The sequence below is a fragment of the Schistocerca americana genome, chromosome 3, assembly GCF_021461395.2.
Source record: "Schistocerca americana isolate TAMUIC-IGC-003095 chromosome 3, iqSchAmer2.1, whole genome shotgun sequence".
Taxonomy (NCBI): Eukaryota; Metazoa; Arthropoda; class Insecta; order Orthoptera; family Acrididae; genus Schistocerca; species Schistocerca americana.
In genome coordinates this window covers 838350656-838358559 of record NC_060121.1, presented here as the reverse complement: position 1 = coordinate 838358559, position 7904 = coordinate 838350656, and positions in this window count along the sequence as shown.

The window sequence follows — 7904 nt, the reverse complement described above, 5'->3', positions numbered from 1 at the left end:
TCAGTTCTAGTATAATATATTTGTCCAATGAATACCCGTTTATCATCTGCATTTCATCTTGGTGTAGCAATTTTAATGGCCAGTAGAGTACATGAACTGTATTCGCAGTTGCGAATACGAACATCGGTAGCTGTAAAAAGGAAACGACGACAATGAAATTTTAGCCGGAATGGGACTCTACATCTACATCTACATCTACATCCATACTCCACAAGCCACCCGACGGTGTGTGGCGGATGGTTCCTTGGGTACCTCTATCGGATCACCCTTCTATTCCAGTCTCGTATTGTTCGTGGAAAGAAAGATTGTCGGTAAGTGTCTGTGTGGGCTCTGATCTCTCTGATTTTATCCTCGCGGTCTCCCCGCAAGGAGGGAGCAATACCCTGCTTGACTCCTCGGTGAAGGTATGTTCTCGAAACTCCAACAAACCCGTACCGAGCTACTGAGCGTCTCTCTTGCAGAGTCTTCCACTGGAGTTTATCTGTCATCTCCGTAACGCTTTCGCGATTACTAAATGATCCTGTAACGAAGCGCGCTGCTCTCCGTTGGATCTTCTCTATCTCTTCTATCAAACCTATCTGGTACGGACCCCACACTGGTGAGCAGTATTCAAGCAGTGGGCAAACAAGTGTAGTGTAATCCGCTTCCTTTGTTTTCTGACTGCATTTCCATAGGATTCTCCCAATGAATCTCAGTCTGGCATCTGTTTTACCGACGATTAATTTTATATGGTCATTCCATTTTAAATCACTCCAAATGCCTACTCCCAGATAATATATGGAATTAACTGCTTCCAGTTGCTGACCATCTATATTGTAGCTAAATGATAAAGGATCTTTCTTTCTGTGTATTCGCAGCACATTACACTTGTCCACATTGAGATTCAATTGCCATTCCCTGCACCATGCGTCAATTCGTTGCAGATCCTCCTGCATTTCAGTACAGTTTTCCACCCGGACTTCCTGCTTTACGCGGGCGGTCGTCTTAACCGCTCTGGCTCTCCGTGCATGGCCTACGGCTGGACCCAGACTTCCACATGTCGTCGTTCCAGCGTCGCAACCTGTACTCGTACACACATCACGTAGTTCCCGTACTGGGGAGCACTTCTTAACAACACAGGCATTTCAGTATCGTACAATATCAATTGTAGCAGGATATGTTCTACTAACTATGTCTAGGTAGTTGTCTTGGTTGGAGAATTGCAGTTTTCATCTGGTTGTAGCACTGATATTACTGAGATGTGCTGTCTTACCCTTCTGAAAATCAAACCACATTCCTTCTACACCGTGTCAGGCTTAGTGCGTACATTAATCCTGCCTGTTACATCTACATTCCTATCTATTTCAGGCACAACTATCTGAGTATCTAGTACATCTTGAAACTTCCCCATAGAAATTTTATGAATTACAGTGCTGATAAGCCTCTTACCTCATTTGATTTTCAAACAGCTGAGCAGAACTGAATGTACTCAGACATTTCTCTCTTTACTTATTCTGGTCAACACTAAACTGACACACAATATTTTTTGCGCAACGCAATCTGACTTTCAATAACACCTACAAAGGAAGGGCCCTGTCTAACAATAACCTATACCTTTCATGAATCACTTACCTCACAAAAATCTTCGTTACTCAAACTACTGCAATACAGCGTGCGCCAATACTGCCAGCTGAATAAAAGATTCTAACCACTGAAGGCACTAACTACTGATAGGCATAGTTAGCAAATGAAAGATTTTGATAGAGAACAAACAATGTATTTACCTTAATAATGTTCAAAAGTCATCATATATGTATGTTTGTTGTTGTTGTGGTCTTCAGTCCTGAGACTGGTTTGATGCAGCTCTCCATGCTACTCTATCCTGTGCAAGCTTCTTCATCTCCCAGTACGTACTGCAGCCTACATCCCGCTGAATCTGCTTAGTGTATTCATCTCTTGGTCTCATTCTACGATTTTTACCCTCCACGCTGCCCTCCAATACTAAATTGGTGATCCCTTGATGCCTCAGAACATGTCCTACCAACCGATCCCTTCTTCTAGTCAGGTTGTGCCACGAACTCCTCTTCTCCCCAATCCTGTTCAACACCTCCTCATTAGTTATCTGATCTACCCATCTAATCTTCAGCATTCTTCTGTAGCACCACATTTCAAAAGCTCCTATTCTCTTCTTGTCCAAACCAGTTATTGTCCATGTTTCACTTCCATACATGGCTACACTCCATACATATACTTTCACAAACGACTTCCTGGCACTTAAATCTATACTCGATGTTAACAAATTTCTCTTCTTCAGAAACGCTTTCCTTGCCATTGCCAGTCTACATTTTATATCCTCTCTACTTCGACCATCATCAGTTATTTTCCTCCCCAAATAACAAAACTCCTTTACTACTTTAAGTGTCTCATTTCCTAATCTAACTCCCACAGCATCACCCGACTTAATTGGACTACATTCCATTATCCTCGTTTTGCTTTTGTTGATGTTCATCTTATATCCTCCTTTCAAGACACTGTCCATTCCGTTCAACTACTCTTCCAAGTCCTTTGCTGCCTCTTACAGAATTACAATGTCATCGGCGAACCTCAATGTTTTTATTTCTTCTCCATAGACTTTAATATCTACTCCGAGTTTTTCTTTTGTTTCCCTTACTGCTTGCTCAATATACAAACTGAACAACATCGGGGAGAGGCTACAACCCTGTCTCATTCCCTTCCCAACCACTGCTTCCCTTTCATGTCCCTCGACTCTTATAACTGCCATTTTGTCTGTATCAAATGTACATAGACTTTCGCTCCCTGTATTTTACCCCTGCCACCTTCAAAATTTGAAAGAGAGTATTCCAGTTAACATTGTCAAAAGCTTTCTCTAAGTCTACAAATACTAGAAACGTAGGTTTGCCTTTTCTTAATGTAACTTCTAAAATAAGTTGTAGGGTCAGTATTGCCTCACGTGTTCCCATATTTCTACGGAATCGAAACTGATCTTCCCCGAGGTCGGCTTCTACCAGTTTTTCCATTCGTCTGTAAAGAATTCGCGTTAGTTTTTTGCAACCGTGACTTATTAAACTGATAGTTCGGTAATTTTCACATTTGTCGACGCCTTCTTTCTTTGGGATTGGAATTATTATATTCTTCTTAAAGTCTGAGGGTATTTCGCCTGTCACATACATTTTGCTCACCAGATGGTAGAGTTTTGTCAGGACTGGCTCTCCCGAGGCTATCAGTAGTTCTAATGGAATGTTGTATACTCCCGCGGCCTTGTTTCGACTTACGTCTTTCAGTGCTCTGTCAAACTGTTCACGCAGTATCATTTCTCCCATTTCATCTTCATCTACATCCTCTTCCATTTCTATAACATTGCCCTCAAGTACATCGCCATGGTATAGACCCTCTTTATATTCCTTCCACTTTTCTGCTTTCCCTTCTTTGCTTAGAACTGGGTTCCCATCTGAGCTCTTGATACTCATACAAGTCGTTCTCTTTTCTCCAAAGGTCTCTTACCCCTAGTGAGATAAGCCTCTACATCCTTACATTTGTCCTCTAGCCATGCCTGCTTAGCCATTTTGCACTTCCTGTCGATCTCATTTTTGAGACGTTTGTATTCCTTTTTGCCTGCTTGATTTACTGCATTTTTATATTTTCTCCTTTCGTCAATTAAATTCAATATTTCTTCTGTCACCCAAGGATTTCTACTAGCCCTCGTCTTTTTACCTACTTGATCCTCTGCTGTCTCCACTACTTCATTCCTCTAAGCTACCCATTCTTCTTCTACTGTATTTCTTTCCCCCATTCTTGTCAATTGTTGCCTTATGCTCACCCTGAAACTCTGTACAACCTCTGGTTTAGTCAGTTTATACAGATCCCATCTCCTTAAATTCCCAACTTTTTGCAGTTTCTTCAGTTTTAATCTACAGTTCATAAGCAATAGACTGTGGTCAGAGTCCACATCTGCCCTTGGAAATGTCTTACAACATAAAACCTGGTTCCTAAACCTCTGTCTTACCATTATACAATCTATCTGAAACCTGTCAGTATCTCCAGGCTTCTTCCATGTACACAGCCTTCTTTTATGATTCTTGAACCAAGTGTTAACTATGATTAAGTTGTGCTCTGTGCAAAATTCCACCAGGCGGCTTCCTCTTTCATTTCTTAACCCCAATCCATATTCACCTACTACGTTTCCTTCTCTCCGTTTTCCTACTGCCGAATTCCAGTCACCCATGACTATTAAATTTTTGTCTCCCTTCACTATCTGAATAATTTCTTTTATTGCATCATACATTTCTTCAATTTCTTCGTCATCTGCAGAGCTAGTTGGCATTTAGACTTGTACTACTTTCGTAGGCGTGGGCTTGGCCACAACAATGCGTTCGCTGTGCTGTTTGTAGTAGCTTACCCGCATTCCTAGTGTTTTATTCATTAATAAACCTACTCCTGCATTACCCCTATTTGATTTTGTATTTGTAACCCTGTATTCACCTGACCAAAAGTCTTGTTCCTCCTGCTACCGAACTTCACTAATTCCCACTATATCTAACTTTAATCTATCCATTTCCCTTTTTAAATTTTCTAACCTACCTGCCCGATTAAGGGATCTGACATTCCACACTCCGATCTGTAGAACGCCAGTTTTCTTTCTCCTGATAACAACGTCCTCCTGAGTAGTCCCCGCCCGGAGATCCGAATGGGGGACTATTTTACCTCCGGAATATTTTACCCAAGAGGAGGCCATCATCATTTTTCCATACAGTAAAGCTGCATGCACTCGGGAAAAATTACAGCCGTAGTTTCCCCTTGCTTTCAGCCGTTCGCAGTTCCAGCACAGCAAGGCCGTTTTGATTAGTGTTACAAGGCCAGAACAGTCAATCATATATACATCATATATACATTCTTTCTGATGGACGCACATCCAGATCGTCTGCTCTCAAAATTCTGCCATCTCTCTCCCCACATCCACCACTGCTGGCGGCTCACCTCCAACTGCACAACGCTATGCACTGTTCACATCCAACTGCCCAACACTGCAATAGCAAATATTCTAACAATGCAAACCAGCCACAGGCTTCACACAGCGCAGTGAGTGATTTTCATGTAGAGTGCTACGTGGCGTTACCGACATAAAAATCTAAACAGTCTACTTAGAATCTGTCCAGAGATTTGTATAGTACTATAACCACTTAGCTTCAGATATTGTGTTTATATCTAGATTGTCCTTATATTCCTTATTTGCTGACTTAATACCGCTTAAGGAACTACAGAATGCAACAATAACTTCTAACTGGAATAGAAGGATTCCAGGGTGTGATAGAATCAATATGGAACTGATAAAATATGCACAACATATTTAAAAATAAGAATACTCGATTTTATGAATATACACTAGCGAAGTGATTATATACCTGCAAAATGGAATATAGCACAGATACACCCAATTTTGAAGAAACGAAGTAGACATGAGTGTTAGAATTACAGAAGTACAAACCTTCTAAATTCATGTTATTAATTGTATGGTCGTTTTTTAGCAAAACGGTTGTTGTCAATTGCTGGAACTATATTACCAGATACCTATCATGGTTTTTGCAAATGAAGATCATGTTCAGACTGTAACTTACCACGACACAACTAATAGAAGAAGACTACGAACTCAATTTGCCAACTTTTCGTGCCTTCATTGACTATGACAAAGGGTTTGATATAGTAAATTGAAACAAATTGTTGGAAATTTTAAGAAACAGAAGATTTACATCTCATCTATAAGAGCCGTACTGCGTTGATACACGAATGACAAAATATAGATAATAATAGTGGGCAGCAGAAACAATATGGTTGTTATATAATGATGTCCCATTTCACTCACTCTCTTTAGTATATATACCGACGATGTAAACAAAACTTGGGTATGGCAACAAAATTTTAAAATTAACAGTATGGGTGTTAACACACTGCTTTTTTCTGACGCCCAACAAACTGTTAGTCAGAATGAAATTGATCTACAAGAATCTGCTTTCAATGTAAGTCAAATAGCAAGAGAATACAGTTTGAACATCTCCATTACGAAAACACAACGAACGGAAATTTTAGGACAGCAGTCCATGCGAGATAAGATCGAAATTGTTAAGCAAATCATATAGCAAGATAATTCATTTAAATATTTACGTTGCAGTATTACATATGGGGCAAATAATGAAATATACAGTAAGTTAGACCTATTCAACTATTTGCGTAAGACTAGCAGAACGCAGGGACAGAAATCCCACAGAAGTAGTCTGCTAATGTTCTATAAGATTATGGCTATATCAGCCCCCCAGTATGCATGCGAAATCCGGACTCTTCAGAAAAGACATGATAAGACAATAGCAGCATATGAAATGAACTTCCTTGGATATGTTGCTGGATGTACTCTAATGAATAAAAAGAGAAAAGACGACATTGAATCTGAACTGACTATCCAAAACATAACTGAAACTGCAATATAATATCAGTTAAGATGGAAAGAACACAAAAGCCATATGCAAGATGCAAGAATCACTGAAGCAATAAAACAATATAAACAAAGAGGAAAAAGATCTATAGTAAGACCAATGAAAAGATGGCTTGACCAGTTCTGAAAGAGACGAAATGTACCAAATGATCCACTCCTTGAGGTAGATGACGACGACGACGACGACGATGATAATGACGATGAATCCCACCCATCTTGGTTATTAGAGTCTATCACACATAAAATCAAATTTGGAAAAGGAAATGACGAAGGTGAACAACTACGGTATTTACTGAAACTGAAAAGAAATTAAAACTCTCAATGCACTTGAAACACTGCTTCTTAGTTGTAAGAATACAGTAACTTCCTCAATAATTATAATGTTAGGTAAGAAAAACTGGGGAAACAGAATACACAGCTATACTTTCGTAAATAATGGAATAATTATCATGCAGATACGATTTTAAGGGTGATATATGACTGTAGCGGCAGTTATATGAGGGAAGAAGGAAGGAATGAAGAAAGGGTAGAAGTCTAAGCCTAACTAAAGTCTCGTATACATGCTATTAACAGGATATTATCAAAGATATCATAGCAAACTTACGAAATAAACCAACAGAGAAACGTTTCACAAACAATGACGAAGATATTGTAAATGAAAATGGGAAGCAATGAACTGATTTCGCCATCATAAAAGAATTTAAAAAATGAATAAATTGACATTAAGTCCATGAGTAACAGATCATGATACAAAGGTTTGTAAAGGATATGATATAAACAACATCATTTTATAGTTCAGAGTAAAGTGAGAGCTCACTGGTCTGCTATAAAATACATCTCCTATGGAAGAAGAGCATGAGTATATTATACTCTTATTGTGTTATAGTTTGAAACAGAACATGAAGCATATTATACTATAATGGTGCTATAGGTTGAAACAGAACATGTAGCATATTTCACTCAAATGGTCTAATAGGTTGAAACGAAACATAAGAAAACTAAGTATTAACGTAAACAATGAATAGAAAGAGTATAAAATATTTAAAACAGCAGAAATAGAATTATGGAAGAGAAAGAGTAAAGATTTCAAAAGGTACTTCAGGTCTTGTACTGGAGAAGAAGTATGTGTGGTCGAATAACATACGAAGAGTTTGATGAAACACTCAGATACAAAAAAAAAAAAAAAAAAAAAAAAAAAGAAACCGTGCCTGCTAGGTGGGTATGAATATTGAATTAGGTATGCGTGACTGAGAGTTAAATATAAGCTGTTGAACATGTTGAACAGAGGAATAGCTACACCTACACCCAACATTTATAAATAAGGCTATGGGCACAAGTGGAACAGCTACCAAGGAATAAGCCAACTGAACTGTGTAATCGAAATACAAACGAAGTGGTAAGCAGTGAGCCGTGGCACGGCTGG